General features: G+C 43.0%; 1 protein-coding gene, 2 long non-coding RNA genes and 1 pseudogene across 5 annotated transcripts in view; 2 read left to right on the forward strand and 2 right to left on the reverse strand.

Annotated features, from left to right (window-relative positions):
* LOC145517812 (ubiquitin-conjugating enzyme E2 E2) overlaps positions 1-27,761 on the forward strand; it is a 362,107-nt gene that overhangs the window by 117,361 nt on the left and 216,985 nt on the right. The window lies entirely within an intron of this gene.
* LOC145517819 (uncharacterized) lies at positions 5,719-13,923 on the reverse strand. The gene is made up of 2 exons (XR_014062359.1): positions 12,267-13,923; positions 5,719-6,670 (listed from the first exon to the last, which is right to left on the reverse strand). It is a non-coding gene; the product is annotated as an uncharacterized LOC145517819 (long non-coding RNA).
* On the forward strand, positions 7,083-12,652 carry LOC145517821 (uncharacterized). The gene is made up of 2 exons (XR_014062361.1): positions 7,083-7,847; positions 9,957-12,652. It is a non-coding gene; the product is annotated as an uncharacterized LOC145517821 (long non-coding RNA).
* Positions 8,570-9,668, reverse strand: LOC145517053 (elongation factor 1-alpha 1 pseudogene; annotated as a pseudogene).

Genomic DNA, 27,761 nt, shown 5'->3' on the forward strand with positions numbered 1-27,761 from the left:
ATATTATAGGGGCTTCCCAGGTGGTTGCCAGTGGTAAAGAACCCACTTGCCAATGCAGGAGACATAAGATGCATGGGTTCAATCTCTGGGTCGAGAAGATCCCCTGGAGGATGGCATGACAATACTGTTCCAGTATTCTTGCCTGGGAGATTGCATGGACAGAGGAGCCTGGCAGGCTACAGTCCGTGGGGTCGCAAAGACTCAGACACGACTAAAGCAACTTAGAACGTATACGCCGTAGCACGTTTACAATGGTTGGTTAGTGGTAACTCAGAAAGCAAACTATTTTCTTACTAAAGCATGTTTTCCTAATTCAGATTCATACCTATACATTTCAATGTATACAATAATTTATAGGCAGTAATCTGTCTTTTTAAAAAGATAAATAAAAAGAATATAAAACATTTGTCAGCTTTTAAATTCAATAAGTTTGAAAGACCCATGATTGGTTACCTTCATATTCTAAAGAACTGGGTACAAGAAAAATTAAACCATTTAATTTTATTATTAAGATGAAAAATCCCCAGTTGAAATGTTTATTCTATTACAAAGATTTATGCCATGTAAGTTTGACTTAATGTTTGAAGTATTAGATGGTTGTTCCACGTTAATTATATAGCAAAGCCATAGGCTTCATGTAGGAATTGTATCACAGTAATGACAGTCCTCTTTCCAAAAAGTTTTTTGTTTTGCAGAACATTTAGTGAATATTTGCATTTATAGTGCTTTCAAACATAACAGTTATCACATTAACTTTGAAATACTTAATGTTACTTACTTGTATTTTTGGCTTTTGTTAAATAATCCCAACCTCTCCTAAGAGGTTCATACTGTTATGACTAGAGTGAGCGTATTATTTATCAGCCAAACTTTTGGGGAGTGAGAGGGGACACTGTTATTCAAAATAATGTGCCAGGGCAACGTGTAAACCAGGGTGTGTGTCCCCCATGTAATAGTAGACTTAGGATATTATAGTACAATACCTGCACTCTCAGACCCCCCGATCATCAAAGCAGTGCCCCTGTGGAGAAGGACTTTCAGAATCCCTGTTTGGGAAAACTGGAACACACCGCTGTGAGGTCTGGGCCTTCCTCGCCTCCAGGTCTCTGCAGGACGTGTTTTTGTTGTCGTTTTCACGAGGACGCATCCAGCATCTGGTGCCCAGCACGTGAGGATGAAATGGGTGGAGCCTCGGGCCCCAGCCATGTGCTGGCGTTGGTAAAGCCATGGTGGGAGCGAAGGGGCCTGGGGACCAAACAGGGAGGCCGGGCGCTCCTTCCTGGTTAAACTCCGAGGGGCGTCTCTTACAGGGTGGCCAGAATTTGAAAGACTACTTTGGTGTTCTACTCAGTACCCGCTGGGAGAAAGACTGACCACTCATAAGATACGATGATAAGGGGTTCATATCCAGCACATGCAGACAGCTCATACAACTCAATATCAGAGAAACAAACCACCTGTTTAAAAAATGGGCAGAAGAACTCAACAGACATGTTTCCAAAGAAGAAATGCAGATGGTCAGCAGCACAACACCCTTAATCATGTGGGAAATGCAAATCAGAACCACAGTGAGATGCCCCTTCACAGCTGCCGGGACGACTGTTATCAAAAAGGACACAAGTGTTGATAAGATTGTGTCAGAAAAGAAATCCTTGTGCACTGTTGATGGGGATGTGAATTGGTGCAGCCACTGTGAGAAACAGGGCTACAGATTTCTCAAAACACTAAAAATAGAAGTACCATGTCAGTGCCAAGTTGCTTCAGCAGCCTCTGACTCTTTGTGACCCCATGGATATAGCCCACCTGGCTCCTCTGTGCATGAGATTCTCCAGACAAGGATACTGGAGTGGGTTGCCATGCCCTCCGCCAGGGGCTTTTGCTGACCCAGGGATCAAACTCGGGTCTCACGCCTCCTGCGTTGGCAGGCAAGTTCTTTACTACTAGCGCCACCTGGGAAGCCCAAGTACCAAGTAACTCCACTGGGTACTTGGTATACTGGACCCAGTAATTCCACGCATGGGTGTATATCCCCCCAAACCAAAAACACTTAATTTAAAAACATACACGTATTCCCAGTGTTCATAGCAGCACTATTCATAGTAACTAAGATATGGAAGGAAACTGTGTCCACCAATAGATGAATGGGTAAGAATGTGGTACATATATATAATGGAATATTACTCATCCATAAAAAAAGGAATGAACAATGTCATTTGCAGCAACATGGATGAACTCAAAGGGCAGTGTTAAGTGAAATCAGTCAGAAGGACAAACACTGTACGATATCAGTTACACGTGAAATCTAAACATACCAAACCCAGTGAGTACAACAGAAGAAGCAGACTCAGCAGATAGAATAAGCTAGTGGTTACCCGCGGGGAGAAGGATGTGGGGAGGGGCAAATAGGGCTGGGGACTAAGAGGGACAAACTATTAGATATCAAACAAGCCTACATACCACACAGGGAATATAACCAGTATTTTGTTGTTGTTGTTCAGTGGCTCAGTCATGTCCAACTCTCTGTGACCCCATGGACTGCAGCATGCCAGGCCTCCCTGTCGATCACCAACTCCCAGAGCTTGCTCAAACTCATGTCCATTGAGTCAGTGATGCCATCCAACCATCTCATCCTCTGTCGTCCCCTTCTTCTTCTGCCTTCAAGCATTCCCAGCATCAGGGTCTTTTCCAGTGAGTCAGCTCTTCTCATGAGGTGGCCGAAGTATTGAAGTTTCAGCTTAAGCATCAGTCCTTCCAATGAACACCCAGGACTGACCTCCTTTAAGATGGACTGGTTGGATCTCCTTGCAGTCCAAGGGACTCTCAAGAGTCTTCTCTAATACCACAACTCAAAAGCATCAATTCTTCGGCACTCAGCTTTCTTCACCGTCCAACTCTCACATCCATACGTGACTACTGGAGAAACCATAGCTTTAACTAGATGGACCTTTGTTGGGAAAGTAATGTCTCTGCTTTTTAATATGCTGTCTAGGTTGGTCATAACTTTCCTTCCAAGGAGTAAGCGTCTTTTAATTTCACTGCAGTCACCATCTGCAGTGATTTTGGAGCCCCCCAAAATAAAGTCTGTCACTGTTTCCACTGTTTCCCCATCTATTTGCCATGAAGTGATGGGGCTGGATGCCATGATCTTAGTTTTCTGAATGTTGAGCTTTAAGCCAACTTTTTCACTCTCCTCTTTCACTTTCATCAAGAGGCTCTTTAGTTCTTCTTCGCTTTCTGCCATAAGGGTGGTGTCATCTGCAGATCTGAGGTTATTGATATTTCTCCCAGCAATCTTGATTCCAGCTTGTGCTTCCTCCAGCCGAGTGTTTCTCATGATGTGCTCTGCATATAAGTTAACTAAGCAGGGTGACAATATACAGCCTTGAGGTACCCTTTCTTTGGAACCATTCTGTTGTTCTATGTACAGTTCTAACTGTTGCTTTTTGACCTACATAGAGATTTCTCAAGAGGCAGGGCAGGTCGTCTGGTAAAATTCTCTTTAAGAACTTTGCAGAGTTTGTTGTGGTCCACACAGTCAAAGGCTTTGGCATAGTCAAGAAAGCAGAAATAGATGTTTCCCTGGAACTCTCTTGCTTTTTCGATGATCCAGCAGATGTTGGCAATTTGATCTCTGGTTTCTCTGCCTTTTCTAAAACCAGCTTGAACATCTGGAAGTTCGCACTTCACATATTGTGGAAGCCTGACTTGGAGAATTTCGAGCATTACTTTGCTAGCGTGTGAGATGAGTGCAATTGGGCAGTAGTTTGAGCATTCTTTGGCATTGCCTTTCTTTGGGATTGGAATGAAAACTGACCTTTTCCAGTCCTGTGGCCACTGCTGAGTTTTCCAGATTTGCTGGCATATTGAGTGCAGCATTTTCACAGCATCATCTGCTAGGATTTGAAATAGCTCAACTGGAATTCCATCACTTCCACTAGCTTTGTTTGTAGTGATGCTTCCTAAGGCCCACTTGACTTCGGACTCCAGGATGTCTGGCTCTAGGTGAGTGATCCCACGATCGTGGTTTTCTGGGTCATTAAGATCTCTTTTGTACAGGTCTTCTCTGTATTCTTGTCACCTCTTGATATCTTCTGCTTCTGTTAGGTCCCTACCATTTCTGTCCTTTATTGTGTTCATCTTTGCATGAAATGTTTCCTTGGTGTCTCTGATTTTCTCGAAGTGATCTCTAGTCTTTCCCATTCTGTTGTTTTCCTCTATTTCCTAGGAAGGCTTTCTGATCTCTTCTTGCTATTCTTTGGAACTCTGCATTCAGATGGGTATACCTTTCCTTTTCTCCTTTGCCTTTCGCTTCTCTTCTTTTCTCAGCTACTTGTAAGTCCTCCTCAGATTACCATTTTGCTTTTTTCCATTTCTTGTTCTTGGGGATGGTCTTGATCCCTGCCTCCTGTACAATGTCACGCACCTCTGTCCATAGTTCATCAGGCACTCTTTCAGATATAATCCCTTGAATCTATTTCTCACTTCCACTGTATAATAGTAAGGGATTTGATTTAGGTCATACCTGAATGGCCTAGTGGTTTTCCCTACTTTTTTCAATTTAAGTCTGAATTTTGCAATAAGAGAAAAAAATATTAAAAAACCCCAATATTTTATAATAACTATCAATGGAGTAAAACCTTTAAAAATTGTGAATCATTATTGTACACTTGTAACTCATGTAGTATTTTACAATAACTACACTTCAGTAACAAGTAAATAAAGGGGAAAAAAAGGAAAAAAAGACCATTAGAGTGGTGATTCTTTAAGTTCTCCAGGATTCTGAAGACGGAACGGGATGTGTCTAGCATCTGTCTTCAGTTCACCCAGTTTTCCTGCTGCTGGAGATGATGTCTTGAACAGGGAGGGCTCAACATTTACACGAATAAGGGGCCGCAGAAGGGGGGCAGGTCAGGCAAGAGGGGAAGGGGCACTTCGGAGAACGGTAGTGGGTATGGCCTCAGCCAGAATAGGTGTGAGAACTTGACGGAGGGGGAGAGAGGGAGTGCGTGCGGGAAGAAGCCTGTGTGCGCGGCCAGCTGCGGGTGGACAGTGACAGGAGCACCTCTGTCTGGACACACGGCCTGTCATCCATCTGTGCCTGTCTAATCCTCACGCGTTTAAACAGGTCTGGCATCTTCTCAGAAAAATAGCAGCACGGGGAGACTTGCTGTGTTTTCCCCTCGTTCCGGTGATTTTCACAGCAATGCCTCTGTGCTCCCAGGAGAAAAAGAAAGGTCTTGCAGCTTCACGTTATCTTTAAACGTGCTTTTGTTCTGTGCTTATCTGCACTGCGGACGTTCAGTGTACAGACCCCATGGTGCACGCTCCATTTTTAACATGGGGAAACCACGGAAGGAAGTTAAATGAGGAAAGAGGGAAAAACATCAAAACAGAGTGCAAATAGCAAGGTTAAATTGAGTGCCGTTAACCCCCTGCTGACACCAGCTAATAGTGTGGGAGCAGCAGCGGGAATCTGAAACACAGGTTACTGTTGGAAAATTTCAGCTCGTGACAGTTAGAAATGAAATATATTGGCCAGTTTTTCTTCCTAGGGTGTCCCTTTAAAGGACGATTTAAAAGGTAACATCAAAGATGCTACTTGGTATATATGCAGTAGAAATAACAAAAGCTAAAATAATCTCTTAGTCTGAAGTTAGAATTCAAGTGAGTTTTCTGCATGCCTGTAAAAAAGTAAGATGTAATTTATGTACCACAAAATATATAAACATGAAGTTTTATTTATCCATCATATAACTCAGTGACTTTTCAGATAGGAACAAACCCCTGTAAACAGCAATCCGATCTAAGTTCTGAACCTTATCACCACCCCAGAAAGTTCCCTCATGCCTCTCAAAACCATGTCAATTATTATTCAGAGGTTTGGTTCTCTAGTTATTCTCAATTTACCTCCAGTTCTATATAAACGACCGTGTTGGTTTCAGAATTACAGGCTTGTAGCATGTAGCCCTCTCCTCTCCCCTGTGTGTTTCCAGAACAGTTCTCTTCCACTTTTGGCCTTATTCTCTCCTTTTCAGCTAAATGGAAAAACAGCTCTTATTTTATGGATAAGTAGATAATTAAATAACAATGACATAGTCACCTTGGTCGAAGACTTGCTCTTTGAGAATATACATAATTGAGAAAATCTGAGAACCAATCAGTAACATAGAAGGAAAAATGTAAAATATTCATAACACTGTACATAGGGTATACATATGTAACAACTTAAAAACCATCCCTTAAAAATACATTCACAGCAGGTTGTAGATTTTATTACCTAGGAAATGTTCTAGTTGCTTACCTCTAATTTAATCACTAGTCCATCTTTTTAAAACTTCGCAAGTTTCATAAGCGGCATCGTTGAGTCTTCCTTTCTGTTCTCACTTCTTCCTGGCACTTTTTCTGAGGAAGCCACACTCAGGAAGTCTTGTTTGCCTGTTCATCTTCCTCCTGGTGTCTTCGGCTGGAGGTATTCTCTGCTTGCCTCCGTCTCTTTTTCTTCCCATTTCTCTGTTTTCCGGTGAGTCCAGTCATGCTGCGGCCACCCCTGCTGGAGCGTGGACATCCTCACTCCACAGCCCAGGTCCCTGAAAACTCTACGCTGCTCATGGCCCCGTGGCTTCTCAGCATTTCACAGAACACGCCTGTCCATTCTTCGTTCACACCATTCCTATGAAAGGACAGTAAACATTCATTGAGAAAGTGTTTTTAACTATCATGAATTTGATTCTATCCTGTTTCTCTTAGAATACTTTTATGTAGAAAGGCTGTATATAAAATACCAGGGCATTCTTTTCCTGGATTCCCATTACTGTATGAGGTTTACTTCATTTTAAATTCAGTCGGTGTTTCTGTAATTATCTCAGTGACCACTGTTGTCAGGAGTCAGTGCATCTCCACGTTTTGTGTGTTGATGTAGCTGCTGGGAGGCAGGGACAGGCGCCCCCTGCCGCCAGGGTGACCGTGGCCTCCCTGGGGGGAGTGCGCAGGAAAGGCCTGGACTGCGGTGTGGGACGGGCAAGCTTAGGACAGAGACAGGAAGGGAGATCTGGTGGGACGGTGACGGAGGCCTGAGAAAAGACGGAAAGCTTTACAAGGAACAGAGACAGGGTAAGAGAAAAAATAAAGATGCAGCATCATGAGGGTCACTGAAACAGCAAAGCCAAACAAAGAAAACCCTTGCTTTTGAAAATTAAATATAGACTGGCCCTGTGATCCTGCTGTCCCTGGGTGCACATCCAGACAGAACTCGAATTCAACAGGATTCATGCTCCCCTATGTTCACAGCAGCACTGTTTACAATCGCCAAGACATGGAGACAGCCTGCATGTCCACTGACAGAGGAATGGATAAAGAAGATGTGGGGTGGGGGTGTGTGTGTGTGTGTGTGATAGAACACTACTCAGCCATCAAAAAGAATGAAATCCTGCCATTTGCAGCAACATGGATGAAGCTAGAGATTATCATCCTAAATGAAGTAAGTCAGAGAAAACAAATACAATATGATATCATTTATATGTGGAACCTGAAATATGACATAAATGAACCTGCTCATGAAGCAAAAACAGAATCATGGGCCTAGAGAACATACTGGTGCTTGCCAAGGGGGCTGGGGGGTGGAGGAGGGAAAGATTGGCACTTTGGAATAAACAGATGCAAACTAGTGTATATAGAATGCATGAAAATAAACAAGGTCCTGCTGTATAGCATAGGGGACTATATTCAAGATCCTGTGATAAGCCATTTGTTGTTGTTGAGTCAGCAACTCAAGTCCGACTCTTTGCGACCCCGTGGACTGTAACCCGCAAGGCTCCTCTGTCCCTAGGATTTTCCAGGCAAGAATACTGGTTGGGATTAACATCTCTTTCTCCAGGGGATCTTCCTGACCCAGGAGTCAAACCGGCATCTCCTGCATTGCAGGCAGATTCTGTACCACTGAGTCACCAGGGAAGCCTGTGATAAGCCATAATGGAAAACAATGTATGTGTGTATGTGTGTGTGTATAGATAAATAGATAGATAGATAACTAAATCACGTTGCTGTATGGTAGAAATTAGCACAACATTGTAAATCAACCATACTTCATTTTTTTAAAAAATAAAATTCAGAAAGTGTCCTTCTTTTGGTTAAAAAAAGGGGGGAACAAAACATGGACTAAAACAGAAGTGTGTTCTGGCGACTGAGTTGATGGAGCTTTTGGGAAATTTTCACAGCTGTAGAATAGTAATTAACAATGGAAAGAGCTTATATTTTACACTTCCTACATAAGGCTATTAGTGTCTAAAAAGGCAACAGACATGAAATATCTAAGGGATTTGAGAGTGTTTCTTTCCCTCATTAAACTTTGCTTTAATGGGTCTCAAAATCCTCGGACAGGTTTTGGTCAGGCTGTTTTCATTAGAAAGTCCTGATTTAAAAAATGAATAAAACCACCCCGTACGTGAGTAAATGATCCACAAAACCCTCTGCGTTCCTTCTGAAGGCTTAGTGATGCACAGTGGTCATTAACTACTTTCACTACGACGTGGCGTCAGAAGAATCAGCTCTGAGACCATTCTTCTATCACTGATCAAGACTGGGGGGCAAGGATTGGGGGTAATATGCATTTAGCCTTCCAAGCCTTGGGGGCAGACTTGGTGACCTTGGCAGCTCCTGCTACCTCCTTGTCCACTGCCTTGATGACACCCACAGCAACTGTTTGTCATATGTCATGAACAGCAAAATGGCCCAGAGTAAGAAGTTTCGAGACACTGTCAGCACACGTAGGCTTGCCAGGAACCATGTAACGCAGAGCAGCATCACCGGATCTCCAGAGCTTGGGGCCGTCCTCCAGCTTCTTCCCCGAATGGCGGTCAAGCTTCTCTTTGAGCTCAGCAAACTTACAAGCAGAGTGAGCTGTGTGACAGTCCAGCACAGATGCCTGGCCATCGCTGATTGTCCCTGCGTGGCTCAGGGTAACTCTCTGAGCTGTGAAGTCAGCTGCTTCCCTTGGTGGGTGCCTTTGCTGTGATGAACATCTTTGACAGACAAGTTCTTGGCATTGAAGCCCACGTTGTCCCCAGAAAAGAGCTTCACTCCAAGCTTCGCGGTGCATTTTAACAGACTTTATTTCACTTACAAGGTTGATGACAACACCACACTGGGTTTGAAAACACAGATCTCCGTGGGGACAGTGCCAGCCTGGCCGCTAGTTTTGTGGCCGTCCCAGAGGGGCAGGAGGTGCAAGGGCTTGTCAGTGGGATGTGTCGGTGGTGGGATGCAGACCAGAGCCTCAAGCAGTGTAGCTCCACCCAGCATTCCTGTCTTCACTGGTGAGTTTCCATCTCCTGAACCACGGTTCGTCCTTGACTCCAGCACGTTGTCAGCGTTCCAGCCAGAAGTTGACACACATGCTGTATCAGGGTTGAAGCCAGTTTTCTTATGTGGGCGCCAACTCCCCTTTGATTTCCTTCTTTCCCTTCTGGCTGCAGGGTGGCTCCTGGAATCCATTTTGGTCACACTAGCAGTTAGTTGTTTTATAGCCAGTGTGTGAGTCTGAAGGGCATGCTCATGGGGTCTGCCTGTTCCCTGGCTTCATATCCTGCAGCGCCAGTGATAAGAGCAGCTCAGTCAGCCTGCGATGCGCCTGCCGTCCTGTGTTTGAGAGTCTCTGTGTCTGGAGGCCTCATTGATGCTCACATAATCCTTGCTGGCCTTGAATTGTCACGGGGAGATACCAGTGGTGATGCTGCACTTGTATTCAGCTCTCAGTGTATCTGGGGCCGAAATGGACTTGAGGGAGCCCTTCCCCGTCTCCAGCAGCCTGGTTCTCTCCTCAGTGGCTCTCTTGTCGAGCCTGTCACAGTTACAGATCCGATGGCCCGCAGTGGGAGATGTGCCCAGATCTGTGTGTCCAGGGTTCCCTGCTGGCTGAGACGATAAAGAGACCACCAGCAGTGCGGGAGACCTGTGTTCAGTTCCTGGGTCGGGAAGATCCTCTGGAGAAGGAAATGGCTACGCACTCCGGCATTCTTGCCCAGAGAGTCCATGGACGGAGGGGCCTGCTGGGCTACAGTCCATGGGGTCACAAAGAGTTGGATACGACTGAGTGACTTCATTTTCACTTTCACGTGTGTCCAGTGAAGATGTGTTAATAGTTTTTTCTTTCCCATTTTGGCTTAGATTTAGTAGTGGTTTTTTTATGACACCTGTTGTGGCACTAAACCTGTTGCAAAAAAGTGAGAGGACTTCACTTTTTGAGAGAATTTTTTAAAGGTGATATAAACCGAATCTAAAATTGATGTGAAATTCTCAGTGTAGATGCTTGGTTTAGGGATTAGACCTAGATAAACATGACCACAGCTGCAGTTATACTAACTAGGCTTGAATGGGAAAAGATCAGTCCTCATGCTTCGTAGAACGATCCCTGGATGCAGTGAAGTGTCTCCCTTCTGCACCTTACTTCCCAAGTAGGCAGCTCGAGGGACCTTGATGCCTGCCTCTAACACAAGGCAGAACTGTTCAGAGCAGAAAACCAGATGTGGTGGCTGGCTGACTTCAGTGTGGCAACTGTCATATTTCTCAGAACCAATCCCCAAAGTGTACTTAATGCCTCAGCAGGCGTGGTGGTTCTAAACAACCGTAGAGCAAGTCTCGGGGGATATATTATACCAAAAACATGATGGTGTGTGTGTGAACCAATAACCTGCAAGATTCCGACGGCTCTGAGGTGTGTGATCCCACTGTTTCTATCAGGAGAGAACGTAAGAAACGAGTTCTGCAACACGCTGTGGCTGCACGTATGAAGGGCGTCCTTGTTTGGTTATTCATGCTGGGGGACAGCAGTGGTTTAAAAAATATAGCCAACCAAGGCAACAAAGCGATAACTGCTGACGTTTTACTCATCTGAAGAGGCATTTTTCTAGGAAGGCCGTTATTCCTGGGACCACACAGTTGTGTGTACCTGGCCTACCAGGCTACTGTTAGACTCCTTCCTCATACACTGTTCCATGTTGAAGAGATTTGTTTTTTAACAATAAAAACAGAATCTTTGACCAAAGGCCATGATCAAAGCTGCTCTTTGAATGAGAAATAAAATATTCAAACAACTGAAAATTCACCGTATAAAATCCCATATTCTGCTATTATAAAAGACTATAAAATATCTGTATCTCCTCCTTCAGCTCATGACTATATCAAAGCCAAATTCTGGTATTGTAGAGTAATGGGTTATAGAAAAATATACATTGTAAAATAATGGCAGTTCAATGGCAATCACAGGTGCCATTAAATAGACACTTTGAAAATAATAATACTCTATTAGTAGTATTAGATTTACTTCATGAGGTCAGGTAGTCTTTTTTCTTTTTGAAAAGTGAAAGTGAAGTCGCTCAGTCATGTCTGACTCTCTGCGACCGCATGGACGGTAGCCTACGAGGCTCCTCTGTCCATGGAATTTTCCAGGCAAGAGTACTGGAGTGGGTTGCAATTTCCTTCTCCAAGGGATCTTCCCGACCTGGTGATCGAACCCGGGTCTCCCACATTGCAGGCAGTCACTTTACCATCTGAGCCATGAAGTTTGTTTTAATAATCTAATTTCGTTAACTCCATAGCTTTCCTTCTATTTTGACTCGTGAGTCTGCTGAGATGAGTATGTATTTGTGGAATCTCTCTCAATAACAAACATTGAGAGAGTGCTTGAGCAGGAAACATTTTTACTAGACTCTGAATAGCCAAAGTACAGAAAAATATAGAAATATATTTTTACAGCATGGCCTGATCAAGTTTTTATGAATTTCATTTTATATGCACCAAGACCATTTTTAAACTCTGAAGTGAATGCTTCTTAGTACCAAGGGAAGACATTTCATACAGAGCACAAACTTGAGAGCTAAAATTGCTTGCCTTTAACTTTTAAGACCCTCACCACCTCCCTGAGTTTTCTCGGTTTCCTTCTCTGAGAAGTCAGGATGACTGATGCCGACCTTGAGGAGGACTGCTTCGTACACTGTCCAGTGGAACGTGTGCAGACAGCAGGAGCTTCAGCAATGGCAGCCATCACCACCACGCATCTTTGTTCATAATCTAGGTAGTTTCTATGTTAGGATTATGATTTTTATAGAGTTCTATATATAATAATAAAGATAATTAAAAGAGATTAAGTGAAATGTTGTACTAAGTGTTAAGAAATACACTATACTGGTTCCTACAGTTAGAAAAATACACCACCCCCCCAAAAAAACTGCATAGGCAAACAAAAGCCATCACAGAATGAAGTGACCACTTACAAAATTTAGTTCAGTTCAGTCGCTTGGTCGTGTCTGATTCTTTGTGAACCCATGGACTGCAGCACGTCAGGCCTCTCTGTCCATCACCAACTCCTGGAGCTTACTCAAACTCATGTCCATCGAGTCAGTGATGCCATCCAACCATCTCATCTTCTGTTGTCCCCTTCTCCTCCTGCCTTCAATCTTTCTCAGCATCAGGATCTTTTCCAAGGAGTCAGTTCTTCGTATAAGGTGGCCAAAGTATTGGAGTTTCAGCTTCAGCATCAGTCCTTCCAATGAACACCCAGGACTGATTTCCTTTAGGATGGACTGGTTGGATCTCCTTGCAGTCCAAGGGACTCTCAAGAAACAGCACAGTTCAAAAAAAAAAACAACAACAAACAAAATTGCTTAGGCGAACAAGCCATCACAAAATGAAGTGACCACTTACAAAATTAGTCCTAGCACAAACATTATTTCTGTTTAACACCAACGCCTGTCTATATAGACACTTATCCTATCAAAAACTTCAGTTTCTCAACAAATACACAGCAAGTGTATTTCAACTATAAAGTGAAACTGGAAGTTATTCAGAGTTCATGAAATGAATTAAAGCTATGAAGAACTGTTGAGATCATGTTCCAAGCCACCAGGAAGCAGGAAAGCCAGCAAGGACGACAACAGAATGGTTCTGCAGAGTAACCTGACTGTCAGAGGAGTGAGAGAAGCCCTTTAAGAAATGGGGAAGCATTTTAATATTTCTTGTAAAAATCGTGTGTTTATCATACTGTAAAAACCAATACGCAGTAAAAAGCCTAATAATGTGTTATCAAACATATAACAAATCATGACAATAAAACAGTCAGTTTTCTGCTAATTAGAACACTGTTTCAGTTTGGTAGAGGTTTTCTTAACTGAGTTAAAGTCAGCTTATTTTTCTATTCTTTTTTAGTTTATAATTTTCACAATTTACTCTGTTTTATCCTAGTTTTCAGTGATTTCACTTTAAGGAGCCTTTTCATGGAATTATCCTCAGAAAATAAGTACCTACTCTATATGAAATAAAAGTTTGCATAAAAACTATTAAAAATTTTACATTACATAAAGTGATACAGATGGTTCTCTGTATTAACTTTGCTTCACACTCAAATAGGTGATTTTATGTAAAATGGCCGTGGTTATATAAAGAATATTCAGCAATATCTTCAACTTATAAAAAGGAATTTCTTCAGAGTTCATATTACTTCCTACAAAATTTATAAATCGGTCCATCTTCAGCCTGAAATAGCTTTTATTTTTTTCTCTGGGGAAGAACAGGCTAGAATGCCATAGGAATGACCGTGGTAAATCCCAAGCTAGTTATCTTCCCAGATATAGTCACACGTCCTTCATCTGAGCTCACTGGAGTTGAAGTATTAACCGGAAAGCCCGCTGCGATGGCCGTGAGAGGTCTTCCCCACTTCCTCAGGACGATTTCATTATTCTTGCCTCTGTGCTCCTCAGCAGTACCTAGAGCACAACCAGTCAGGTCCTCGGTGACGTCTGCGTTCTTTGCCCGTGTGTGTCTCTGAACCACTCCAGAGCGGACTCTGGGAGGACAAAGACCACAGTTGACTCCTCTCTGTCTCCGCCGCGTCCATGCAGGTCTGGCACTGTAGAAACGCGCTTCATCTTTGTCACAGGAAGGAAGAAGGTGGGAGGGAGGAGGAGACACTCAGACTGGCTTTTTTTAACAATTTCTTTCTAACAGAAGTCTTTCTCGTTTACAGCACTCTCTCCTTTTTCTTACCGTACAAAGTGAGTTAAACATGCTTGTGAAACTTTTTTGGTTGGCTGAGGGCCATAGTTTGGAACACTGAATTACACTCTGTGCTATATAATAAGGATGCTTTTCAGTACTATTTGGATTCCTAGGTTGATCTTTCCAGGAATTCATTACTGTGGGGCCTTTCCAGCCGGGGATGGCTCTTGTAATTTGCATGAGGAACTGAAGATTGACAAGGAGAACGGGTTACAGGAGCCAGTAAACCAGCAGCCTTTGTGCTCAAGGCCGTGGATCCAGGTGGCGGGCTGGCTCCATGGCCACTCAGACTGTCATCTGTGCTCCTGAGGACTTGGGGATTTGTTCCCACATTCAGAATTTAGAGAGTTAGTTCATATTTAGTTCCATTATCTCTGTTTTATCAAATTTCGCCTTCTAAATACATTAGAATTCTGAATTTTCAAAGTGCCCTCAGGATGCAAGTATAATATTTTTAAGTAATTAAAATGCTTAATTTCATAAAAACCAAAAACATCTTACTGTTCAACTAAGAATTCCACAAAGATAAAAATGTGTCATTTTGCAATGTCCAGAGAAAGACTAAAACAAAAAGTTCTGTGTCTTAAGTCTTGGTTTTTAACAGCTACAAGTGTTTATTTGTAGATCAGGGTCCATTTCAAATAATGCTGCCATCAAAGCAGTTTACAGAGTCTGCGCATCCCAGTTACAGACGTCAAGAGAAGTTGTTCAGAAATTGTTCTTCAAGTGATTCCAGCAGGAGGAACGGCTGGATGGCACTTGGTTTCCTTAGAGGAGGGACTTGCGCAGTAAGCCTCCCCAGTCGGTTCATCCCTGCTGCCGGCCTGAGGGGCGGAGGCGGTCTCTGCGGGCGCGGCCAGGTCCACGCCTGCCTGTCTCTGCGCCCCCACCCGAGCTGGGCTGCACGCGAGCCTGCAGGACCGGCGCGCGGCCACTCCCCGGAGCAGCACCACGATCCTGTAAGGGTGCAGGAAACGTGAGCAGAGACACAGAAGCAGTCACTTGTCCAGAGCCTGTGGGACGCAGCAGAGTGCGAGCTCTGAGAGAAGTGGGAGGCTGACGGCGGAGATGCTGACCAGGTGGCGGGGGCTGACGGCGGGGGCAGGTCTGGCTCCCTCACCCCAGGCACTCCGTCCCTGGCACCTCCCACCCCCCAGCGCGTGCATGGCAGTGCGTGAGGAGCGTGCACACACGAGGGGCACGTCTGCTTCTGAGATGCGCGTCCCTGCCCAGGTTACTGAGTGTGTCTGAGTCTCTCCCAGGAGGATTAGCTGAGATGCCCTGTACAGTCAACAGGTTACGGACACAGGCGAGCGCTCGGGCCAGGACGGTTTGGGACACATTCATTTAAACCTCCGAGTGTGTTTTCCTGCTTTCCTTAGAGACAAATATTTAGGTGTTTAAAGACTTCTTTTCAGTTCCCTTGTGATATTCTGACAGGTACTTTCAAATAAAAGGGATAGATACGAGAACAAAAGCGATAGTAATAAGCAAGACGTGATTGTCTTTAACCATATAATTTAATAAATTACTTTGTAATTTATAGTTATAGAACAAGTCTATCAATTTGGTTCTGACACACTCAAATACTTAAAAGAAATCCTAAAATGCAGGTCTCAACTATTCAGTTTTTTACAAAGGTACTTATTGATATCTTTGATTGAACTATTCAAAATTCACTTCAACATTTCATTTAAAGATGTTCGTTATATAGAATATTTTATTGCAAGAAGCATATTAGATGTTTCTACACTAATTTTATTGGCAGAGCTTAATGAATTTTATGAACCATTGTAGACAAAATTTTTTAAATAACTGTGTTTATTTGGCCCTGATATTTTGATTCAACAGGGAGAATAACTACACTGTTGTATACCGTATGGGCATTTTAACAGACCTTTCTATGAAAAGCAATTAGTAGCTAATTGAGAACTCTGACAAAACAACAAAAGCCTAAGTGAAGTGCGTGGAGCATATAGATACTTTTCCAAGTGGTTCTGCCCTCAGCTTTCTCCTTCTTCTTAAAGTAGATTTCCTTTGTCTTTGAAATGTAGCAGTGTCAGAGGAGGAGTTTCTACTTAAATACAGGTGAAACATGTTTAGGAATCACTGAGCATCAGGCAGTGTCTAGAGTCAGATCTGGAGAAGGAAATGGCAACCCACTCCAATATTCTTGCCTGGAGAATCCCGTGGACGGAGGAGCCTGGTGGGCTGCCGTGTGTGGGGTCGCACAGAGTCGGACACGACTGAAGTGACTTAGCAGCAGCAGCAGAGTCAGATCACCCTCAGAGATACAATCCTTTGGTTCCTCCAGTTCTTTTTAGTTATCTCTCCATTAAGTGTATTTATTTTCTGAAAATCATCTGTAGTGATTGAGAGCTCTCATGTAGAATTAATGGATTTAATGGAAAGGCTATGCTCCCAGTGTCCTGAAATCCTGTTTGGAATGAAACTCCACATATACAATTAAAACAGATTAAAAAAAAAAAAAAACCCTAAAGCTGCCTGTTATAATGGCTACTGTTGGAAATTGAAAAGGAATCAGATACTTAAATTCAGTGGATATGCTTACACTCCTATCTGTGTGTGTGTGTGTGTGTGTGTGTACGCACATAAACACACTTCTCCAGGCACTGGCATTTTCAGGACTCGGTAGATGAAAGCTGGCGCTTTAGAAGAAGGAATAAAGTAAGTGATCAGACAGCAGGTAAGGAAAAAAGCACTCAGGGTGACAAACACCGTTACCACTTCTTGCTTCTCAGATGGCAGCACCCACACATCCACTCTCCGTTGCCCAAGCAAGGTGTGCTGCTGACTGAGTTCCCTGTCCCTCCTGGCCCATGGAAGGATTATACCGCCCCACTCCTTGCAGTTGAGCAAGACCAAGAGACAGTTTTGGGCCAGGTGAAAGTGTTTAATGGCCCATTTGAGACTGTCCACTCTCTCTGTTTCTGCCACTGGCAGGAGGCTCCGAGCAGCCTGGGTAACTAAGCTGCTGACATTGGAGTCAGGGCCCAGGAGAGTCACTCAGGTGCACGGTCGCTGTGCAGAGGGAAAAGTAAACCTTTGCTGTTTAAACACTGAAGGTTGGACATCATTTGTTACACAGCATAACTTAGTCTGTCCTGATCGATCACGATGGTGTGATCACTCACCTAGAGCCAGACATCGTGGAATGTGAAGTCAAGTGGGCCTTAGGAAGCATCACTGCCAACAAAGCTAGTGGAGGTGATGGAATTCCAGTTGAGCTATTTCAAATCCTGAAAGATGATGCTGTGAAAGTGCTGCACTCGATATGCCAGCAAATTTGGAAAACTCAGCAGTGGCCACAGGACTGGAAAAGGTCAGTTTTCATCCCAATCCCAAAGAAAGGCAACGACAAAGAATGCTCAAACTACCGCACAGTTGCACTCATCTCACATGCTAGTAAAGAAATGCTCAAAATTCTCCAAGCCAGGCTTCAGCAATACGTGAACCGTGAACTTCCAGATGTTCAAGCTGGTTTTAGAAAAGGCAGAGGAACCAGAGATCAAATTGCCAACATCCGCTGGATCATCGAAAAAGCAAGAGTTCCAGAAAAACATCTATTTCTGCTTTCTTGACTATGCCAAAGCCTTTGACTGTGTGGATCACAATAAACTGTGGAAAATTCTGAAAGAGATGGGAATACCAGACCATCTGACCTGTCTCTTGAGAAAGCTGTATGCAGGTCAGGAAGCAACAGTTAGAACTGGACATGGAACAACAGACTGGTTCCAGATAGGAAAAGGAGTACGTCAAGGCTGTATATTGTCACCCTGCTTATTTAACTTATATGCAGAGTACATCATGAGAAACGCTGGGCTGGAAGAAACACAAGCTGGAATCAAGATTGCCGGGAGAAATATCAATAACCTCAGATATGCGGATGACACCACCCTTATGGCAGAAAGCGAAGAAGAACTAAAGAGCCTCTTGATGAAAGTGAAAGAGGAGAGTGAAAAAGTTGGCTTAAAGCTCAACATTCAGAAAACTAAGATCATGGCATCCGGTCCCATCACTTCATGGGAAATAGATGGGGAAACAGTGGAAACAGTGGCTGACTTTATTTTTGGTGCTCCAAAATCACTGCAGATGGTGACTGCAGCCATTAAATTCAAAGACGTTTACTCCTTGGAAGGAAAGTTATGACCAACCTAGACAGCATATTAAAAAGCAGAGACATTACTTTCCCAACAAAGGTCCGTCTAGTCAAGGCTATGGTTTTTCCAGTGGTCATGTATGGATGTGAGAGTTGGACAATAAAGAAAGCTGAGCATAGAAGAATTGATGCTTTTGAGCTGTGGTGTTGGAGAAGACTCTTGAGAGTCCCTTGGACTGCAAGGAGATCCAATCAATCCATCCTAAAGGAGACCAGCCCTGGGTGTTCATTGGAAGGACTGATGTTGAAACTGAAACTCCAGTACTTTGGCCACCTGATGCGAAGAGCTGACTCACTGGAAAAGACCCTAATGCTGGGAAAGATTGAGGGCAGGAGAGGGGGACGACAGAGGATGAGATGGTTGGATGGCATCACCAACTCGATGGACATGGGTTTGGGTGGACTCCGGGAGTTGGTGATGGACAGGGAGGCCTGGCGTGCTGTGGTTCATGGGGTCTCAAAGAGTCGGACACGACTGAATGACTGAACTAAACTGAACTGAACTGATTGATAACAGAGATTTATTGTTTTTCTTCCAAGGGCTAGTTCCCAGAGCCGCTTGGAGTTTGTGTGAGGTTTACTGAAAGGGGAGAATCGTGTCCGGCACACATTTCAGAGTAAAGCGTCCTGATGCTGAGCAGAGGAACTCTTTGGGGGGAGTATTCCAAACAGAGATGAGGAGGTGAAGTCAAGGAGTGCACTTGGGGTCTAGGAAGAGATGCGGTCATCAACAAAAGGGAGTTCTGAAAAAGAGTGTTCACAGAACGTATGAAAGTGAAGAACTTGTCTGCAGTCACTGTCAGTCTGGCGAGGGGGAAGCTGCAGTCCTAACCTCACCTCCTTTGCTCACCTAACAGCAGTGAACTGGAGGCTGAATCCGTGCAGTCCTTGGGGTTCGTTTCTGAATGAGCAAACATTGTTTCTCCACTTCACAGCCAGCATTTCTTCATTATCAGTGATTCTTTTTCTGTAGGTGCCTGTCTGGCTCAAACCCTTTGATCACCTGACTACACTGGATATGTTCCGTCCTGTTTCCTGACCGTCCTCCTAGGTTCTGACTCACTTTTCCCCCGGTTCCAAGGACAGTCCAGAGATTGTCTGAAAAAACTTTAAGAGATGGCAGAGTATCTAACAATAAAATTCAGAAAACCTTAGATCATTCACATGAGAGCTTAGATTTTAAAAATACAGTTGTAGCGGGTATGTACATACTGCCTATATACTGCTTTACATGGTCAGTGAGGGATAGCATGGTATTTTTTTAATCCTTTAAGAATAGTGCCGGGCTTCCCAGATGGCTCAGTGGGTGAAGAATCCTCCTGCAATGCAGGAGAGGAAGGCAGACGTGGGTTCGATCCCCCGGGTGGGGGCATGGCAACCCACTCCAGAATTCTCGCCTGGAGAATCCCATGGACAGAGGAGCCTGGTGGGCCACAGTCCATGGGGTCACATGGAGTCGGACACAAGTGAGACAGCTGAGCACGCACCCACGCACGCAAGGATGGTGCTGTAGAAAGAGGAGTCACCACGTTAATGATTCCGTGCAGGTCGTATAGATCAGGGATTTTAGTTTCTATGGGGGTCATAACAGTACTATTATAGTTTGACCTTTTCTAGTGTAAGCGTTACACATTGGCCAGTCCCCATCTAAGGTGTGCAAGAAAAGCAGCTTTATTTTCTACAGTGATCTCTTTCTAGTTCTCAGCTACCCTTCCAAATCATGGTATAAAATACTCAACCTTGCCTTTGAAAAAGGTTATCTCTGTCTTCTCGCTTGAAATACTTTGTCTTGACTGATGAATAGTCCATCAAAATCTCTGTTCCTCTCAGGGGTCCCCCCTCCCTCCTAATCAAGAACGCGTTTGAGGACCGGGGTCGGGGGTGGGGGTGGGGACACGGGGTGCAGTCATGGCTCCTCCCGCTGTGCTTCCCGTGAGAGTGCTGCCGGGGTCACGGCTCCTCCCGCTGGGCTTCCGGTGAGAGCACTGACGGGGTGGGCTCTGGGCCTCAGGCTGGTCCTCACCCCCTCCGCCCAGGCTGTGGGCAGCCGTGCAGGAGGGATAGGCATGCAGTTCTGGCCACGCACAGGCAGGCTGCACTGCTGCTTTCCCTGGCTCTGGACACCAACTTAGCTTTAGTCCTGTGATCTCAGCACTTCCAGACTCCTTAGCGGAACCTGGAAATTCCCGGCTGCTTTCTCTGCACTCCCTGGGAATGTGTGGAACCCAGTAAAACCTGCCCTCTGTCCACCAGCTGGGGAAACCTTCCTGGGACTTCAGTCCTCTGTCCGTTACCACTGTGTCACGGTGAACACAACACTCTGTCCCCAGCAGGGCTGTCTGAAAGGCTTGCAGTTTTCGCAGGCTCTTCCCTCACAGAAGCAAGCATCAGCCTACAAGTTCGGGGATCAGCCTTTAGCTTTCCTGAGAGTCCTGTCTTGTCCCACCTCTTAGTGTGGCGGCCAGGGAGGATGAAGGGAACTTGGTCCCTCCTCAGGATCACCGCAACCCTAGGCTCATCCACTCAGAATCCCTGTATATCCACCACCATTACTAGACATTCTAGAAAAGAATGGTATTTTCTCTGCAAGATATTTGGAATTATTACTCTATGATTATAACATAGTTAATCCTCCAAATGTGTTTTTTCTTACGTAAATAAGAAATTTGGAAGTTCTTTAAAAACCTTTTTACCACATGAAAGTCTGGCTTACAAGCTTTGGACTTTAAAAAATCTATGTTCAAACTCGAAGTTAAGCTTCCCTGTTGTAGGCGGCAATCCTGAGCAGTAAGTTTCAGCCTCCTGGGTGAATTGAGGATAGTCCTGATGGCAGGAGTGGGGGGTGGAGTAAAGAGAGGGGAGTGGCATGACTGAAAAAAGAAAGGGCACTGGATAACATTTAAGATACAGCTGTATTATCCTCAGTACTAATTGGCCATCAGAGGATGGCTTCATTTCACAGGATCCTCAGTGCTAACTGGCCATCAGAGGATGGTGTCACTTCCCGGGAGTGGGGCCGCTGATTGCAGTCCCTTAGTACTTATGGTACCCACTGTGGGCTCATGTGTAACTTCGTTTTCTCCTTCAGAAAACAGGTTGAGCCAGAAGTTTTCAGGAATGAACCAAGTTTTCCAGAATATAATAAGGAACTAATTGTGTTTTCTCCAAAACTGTCCATAAGCCAAGTGGCACTATTGGTAAAGAACCCGCCTGCCAATGCTGGAGATGTCAGAGACTCTGGGTTCCATCCCTGGGTCGGGAAGATCCCCTGGAGGAAGACATGGCACCCCACTCCAGTATTCTTGCCTGGAGAATTCTGTGGACAGAGGAGCCTGGTGGACTACCGTCCATAGGGTCGCAGAGAGTCAGATACGACCTGAAATGCCTTGGCACACGTGCACATCCATGACCCGGCAATAAGTGAAAAGTCAAAGAAACTTGCAGAAAACAGGGGTAAGTTTTGTTCCTGTCTAGTGTTGAGAATAAAACTTTATCGATGCTAAAAAAAACAATACTATGCACAGTTTAGGGGTATTATTTATGCAAGAGAACATTTTATTAATACGAAATACAGCATAGTCTTTAGTGAAACAGTGAATGCTTTTATGAGTGTATACACTTTTGTAGCTAAAACTTCACTCACAGTCAGTAAAAATAGTATCTTGTCTCTGCCAATGGGCTGCTTGCAGATCTTTAATAGCTAAATACATTTCACTGAAAGTTATGCCTTGAGAGTTGGGAAAATGTCACTTTCAACCTACATGTAATGATAGTATCTGAAAGCAAAATCTGGACTCCGTAGACTAATTATAAGGGAAACGTACTAATCTTTTATTATTCTAGGATATTAGCAACTCAACTGAAGGCATTTGGCAAATGTGGGACAAATTTTCACATAGCTGAGTGTTTTATTTTGGTCAAATAAAGAATTTTTTGTCTAACAAAAGACAACTTTTCTTGAAACTCAACAGGCTGCCCATTTTATTTCACTATTAATTATTAGCTTTAAAATAAACATATAGTTAGAAACTACCTTTTATGGAAAGGGAAACCCGGAGTTAGCCGGGCGTAAAAATTATCGAGGAGTAGAATGCATTCCCACAAAACAATACATGAATCCCACAGAACGGCCTTCTGTCACAGCACCTTGACCAACGCAGTCACAATAGCCGAAAAGCCTTAGTTGCTGCTGCTGCTCTGGGTGAGATAACTTATTTCCTCCTCAGTCTCCCAACGTCAGTTTATCGCGCTCCTGCCCAAACAGTGCCTGGGGCTATGCTCAGGGTAAATAGTTGGAAAGAATAGTCATCTAAATGAAGGTTATTAAAAAAAAAATGAGAACACGAGGATCTTATTTAATCAAATGTGCAGCAGCAGTTGCTCAATAAAGGATTGCAAAGAAAGTTTTATAAAGGCAATTTAAATGTATAACTTGACAATAAAGAAAGTTTGTTTTGTTTTTATTGATATTCAATCACTAAGTCACGTCTGACTCTTTGTGACCCCATGGAGTGTAGCCTGCCAGGCTCCTCTGTCCAAGAAGTTCTCCAGGCAAGAATACTAGAGGGTTGCCATTTCCTTCTCCAGGGGATCTTTCCCACCCAGGGATCGAACCTGTATCTCCTGCATTGGCAAGCAGATTCTTTACTACTGAGCCACCAAGGAAGCCCATTTATCAGTTTAGCAGACTCTAGTTTTTGATGCCTGTAGCTTTCATTTTTATTTTCATTTTATCGTATTGCATTTTACTTTCCACGCTATGCCCAGATCTTAATTCCCTGGCCCAGGATTGAACGTGGGGCCATGGCAGTGAGAACACTGAGGCCTGACCGCTGGGTCAGCAGGAAACTCCATGTGACTTTCGCTTTAAAGGTTTCAGTGACCAGTATCATTCTTCTAACCATATCCTTGTATGACTATTAGTTTTGTGAGTAGTCAGTGCTATTAAAATGGAATTCAAGTTAATTTTTGAACTTTGATGAACTAGTTATATTTTTTTAAGTATTGGTTTAGAAATGTGACAGATTTCTGTGTATTAACTTTGTATCCTGTATTGCTCAATTCATTGATGATCGCTAGCAGTTCTCTGGTGACATCTTTAGGATTTTGTATCTCTAGTATCATGTCCTCAGCAAACAGTGACAGTTTTACTGTTTTCTTTCCAATTTGGATTTCTTTTTTTGTTTTTCTTCTCTGATTGCAGTGGCTAGGAAAACCAAAACCATGTTGAATAAAAGAGTGGTCATCCTTATCTTGTTCCTGATCTAGGGGAAATGCTTTCAGCTTTTCACTGTTGAGTATATTAGTTAGAGTTTTGTCATTTGTGGCCTTTATTATGCTGAGATATGTTCCCTCTCTGTTAGCTTTCTGGATAGTTGTTATTATCAATGGGTGTTGAACTTTATCAAAAACTTTTTAGGCATCTTTTGAGATGATCGTATGGTTTTTAATTCTTTAGTTTGTTAATATGGTGTATCACATTGATTGATTTGCAGACCACTGAAAAATCTTTGCATCCCTGGGATAAATCCTACTTGATTTTGATGATGTTATTGTTCTTGTTTAGTCTCTAAGTCTGACTCTTTTGTGACCCAGTGGACTGTAGCCAGGTTCCTCAGTCCGTGGGTTTTCCCAGGCAAGCTGCCCTTTCCTTTTCTGGGGGATCTTCCCAATCCAGGGATCAAACTCACATTTCCTGCATTCCAGGTGGAATCTTTACCGCTGGGCCACCAGGGAAGCTCAACATTCGATCTTTTTAATGTATTGCTGGATTTGGTTTCTGAGTATTTTGTTGAGGATTTTTGCATTTATGCTTATCAGTGATACTGGCTTGTGAAGTATCAGAAAGAGAAATTAAAAAAACAATCCCATTTACCACTGCCTCGAAAAGAATAAGATACCTAGGAATAAACCTACCTAAGGAGGCAGAAGACTTATACACTGAAAACTATGACACTGATGAAAGAAATCAAAGTTGACTCAAACATCTGGAGAGATACATCATGTTCTTGGGTTGGAAGAATTGATATTGTTAAAATGACCATACTACCTAAGGCAGTCTACAGATACAGCATAATCCCTATAAAAATACCACTGGCATTTTTTATAGAACTAGAACAAAAACTTTAAATTTCTGTGAAAACACAAAAGACCCTGAATAGCCAAAACAATCTTGAGAAAGAAGAATGGAGCCAAAGGAATCACTGCCCTGACTTCACACTATCCTACAAAGCTACAGTAATGAAAACAGTATGGTACTAGCACAAAAATATACACATTTATCAATGAGACAGGATGGAGAGCACAGAAATAAACCCATGCACTTACAGTCAATTAATCTGTAATAAAGGAGGCAGGAATATACAATGGGGAAAATACAGCTTTTCACTGAGTGGTGATGGGAAAATGGGACAGGTACATGTAGAAGAATGAAATCAGAGCATTCTCAAACACCATATACAGAACTAGACTCCAAATGCATTAAGGACCTAACTGTAAGACTAGATGCTACAAAACTCCCAGGGGAAAATGTAAATCACACCTATATATTTTTTGGATCTGTCTTCTAAAGGAAAGGAAATAAAAGCAGAAATAAGCAGATGAGAGCTAATTAAACTGAAAAGCTTTTGCACAGCAAAAGAAACCATCAACAAAATGAAAAACAAAAAACAAAACTACTGAATGGGAGAAAATATTTGCAACTAATACAGCCAATAAGGGATTATTATCCAAAATATATGAACAGGTCATACAACTCAACATTAAAAAAACAACCTGATTGAAAAATGGGCAGAACTGAATAGACATTTTCCCCAAGGGAAATGCAGCCAACTGGACATGAGAAGATGCTTGCCACTGATAATCACCAGGGAAATGCAAATCAAAGCCCGGTGAGCTCACACCTCGAACTTGGCAGAATGGCTGTCAGTGGAAAAGAGAAACCCACACATAGCAAATGCTGATGAGAATGTGGAGAAAAGGGAACCCTTGCACACTGTTGATGGAAATGTAAATTGGTGCATATACTGTAGAAAATAGTATGGAGATTTCTCAAAAAACTAAAAATAGAACTGCTCTATGACCTAGCAGTTCCACTCCTGGATATATAGCCCCCAAAGCACAAAGACACTCTTTGGAAAACATACATGTACCCCAGTGTTCATAGCAGCATTATTCACAGTTGCCAAGATATAGAAGCAATCTAAATGCCCATCAACCAGTGAATGGATAAAGAAGATGTGTAGTACCTATATATGGAATACTACTCAGCCATAAAAAGAATGAAATAATGCCATTTACAGCAAGATGGATGGACCTAGAGTTTATCAAACTAAGTGAAATAAGTCAAAAGAAAAAGACAAAGATCATATGATGTCACTTGTTTGTGGAATCTAAAAAAGAAAAAATACAAATGAACTTATTTATGAAACAAAGGTAGACGTACAGACTTAGAGAACAAATTTATAATGGTCATTAGGGAGGAACAGTCAGGGGGAGGGAGAGATTGGGAGTTTGGTATTGACATGTACACAATACTATATATAAAATAGATAACCATCAGGGATTACTGTATAACTCAGAGAACCCTGCTCAATATTCTGTAACAACTTAAAGGGAAAATAAGTTGAAAAAAAATACTGTTTATGTATAACTGAACCACTCTGCTGTACACCTGAAAGTAGCACATTGTTAAGCAACTATACTCCAAAAATATTAAATAAATGTTTTAAAAATTAAAAAATAAAAATTATTGCTTTTGTAATAGTTATTGTGATCAAAATTCTGAAGTACATTTTACCTTACTATTTCTTAAGCCACATAAAGTAAATGACACATAACAAAATGATGAAGACAAAAAAACTGTATTAGATTTGCTGTGCTGAGAGCTGCTAAACTCAGCATATTATCTTCATAAGCCTGTCTTATATTTTAATAACCAGTAGGAGTTTAATACAGGGCATGGTATCCAGAAAATGAAGAGCTCACAGTTAATCAAGAGTTCACTGAGCTAACCCTTCCCAGTGTGTAGCTAAGAGAGTCATTCAGTTTTCTATCTGCTGTAGCCACAGTTCTACCCAGTTTGCAAAGGTCAGTTGCAATGTAGTGCACAGTCTGGGCGGGGATCTGCAAATGCAAATTAATGGCAGTTGGTAGCTCTAGTCAGAGACAGAACTAGAGCTGTGCAGACAAGTGCGGCGGTGCGGCCAAGCACCTGTTAAAACTTCTCTGCTTCCAGGATCTCGTGAGAATGTTGTCTGCACTCTCCAGGAGTGCAGCGTGGGGGACGGTCTGCAGCTGAAATCAGGGGAAGAAAACCTCACATATGCAATGTTTTTTTCTCTCCCCGCAAACTTTTCTGTTTTAAAAAATTATTTCCTCATTTAGTTAATTCATACTCTCATTCATTAAACACTTATTAATCACTGAGGTGCTAGATTCTCTGCTATATGAAACTTAATATTGCAGTATCCACATTCATAGGAGTGCAGTCTGGAGGAAGACCCAGGCGTGTTAACAAACAATTGTAGAACAGTGTGATAAGACTACATGATTTGGGAATAAAGATCAAAGAGAATGAGTTTTTGTCTTTAAAGGGATGTCTTTGAGAAATATTTTTTAACATGCCTAAATATTTTAATGTTTTATGTAAATAACATTTAGATAATTTGCTTAAGGTCCTCTGTGAAGCCTGTCTCCAATAAAGGATGCATAAGCTGGCCTTACTCTTCATTTCTTTGCGCTTCATTACTTGACTCACCCCATGCTATCTCATTAACATCCATACCTTCACTCTCCATTTTTCATCCGTTCACTTATTTCTTGCAGCGGGATCCTGCAGGAAAGCCACTCGGAGAGACAGTGGGAAGTGATGGTAGGAACGGAGGTGATTATACTCACTCGCGTTAAGACAAAAAAATGTTCTGCGACATTAGCTTGCTTCTCACAGTCTGCTCGGGTTTACCTTAAAGGCTAAGTACACAGAATTTTGTGGCTCTGAGGCTTTTTATGGGCCTTCCCTGGGGGCTCAGAAGGTAAAGAATCTGCCTCCAATGCGGGAGACGGGCATTCCATCCCTGAGTCCAGAAGATCCGGTTTCTTAATTACAGAGAGCAGGAATTGCCCAATACGTGACCTCAGGAAAATTTTTCTGGAATGTTTTATGACAAGTTCTTTAAGTGTCTCTGAAGTTGAAAAAAGAGAGTAAGCTGGTGCCTCTATTGTGAAATGTCAAGGACCATTAAGAGGGAATAAAAATCTCTGAACCAGATAAATCAAAGCACTTCTGTTTGAAGACAAACAGAGCGAGCGTAGCCTGTGACATGGCTGGACACCCCCAAATCTGCAGACTCCTGATAAGTCAGAACTGGAAACAAAGCCTAAGAAAGAAAACTTGTGGAGTATTTAGCATAGGAAATGATTTGCCGGTTTTGAAAGCCAGTGTTGGTTGGTATTTCTGGTTTTTAGAGCCACTGTTAAGTGTAAAAGTAAAACGATGTCAGAAGCCCAAACTGAAACCTACTCAAGTGCCACCGAG

This window comes from Giraffa tippelskirchi, chromosome 8 (assembly GCF_054371585.1).
Source record: "Giraffa tippelskirchi isolate mGirTip1 chromosome 8, T2T-mGirTip1v1.2.pri, whole genome shotgun sequence".
NCBI lineage: Eukaryota > Metazoa > Chordata > Mammalia > Artiodactyla > Giraffidae > Giraffa > Giraffa tippelskirchi.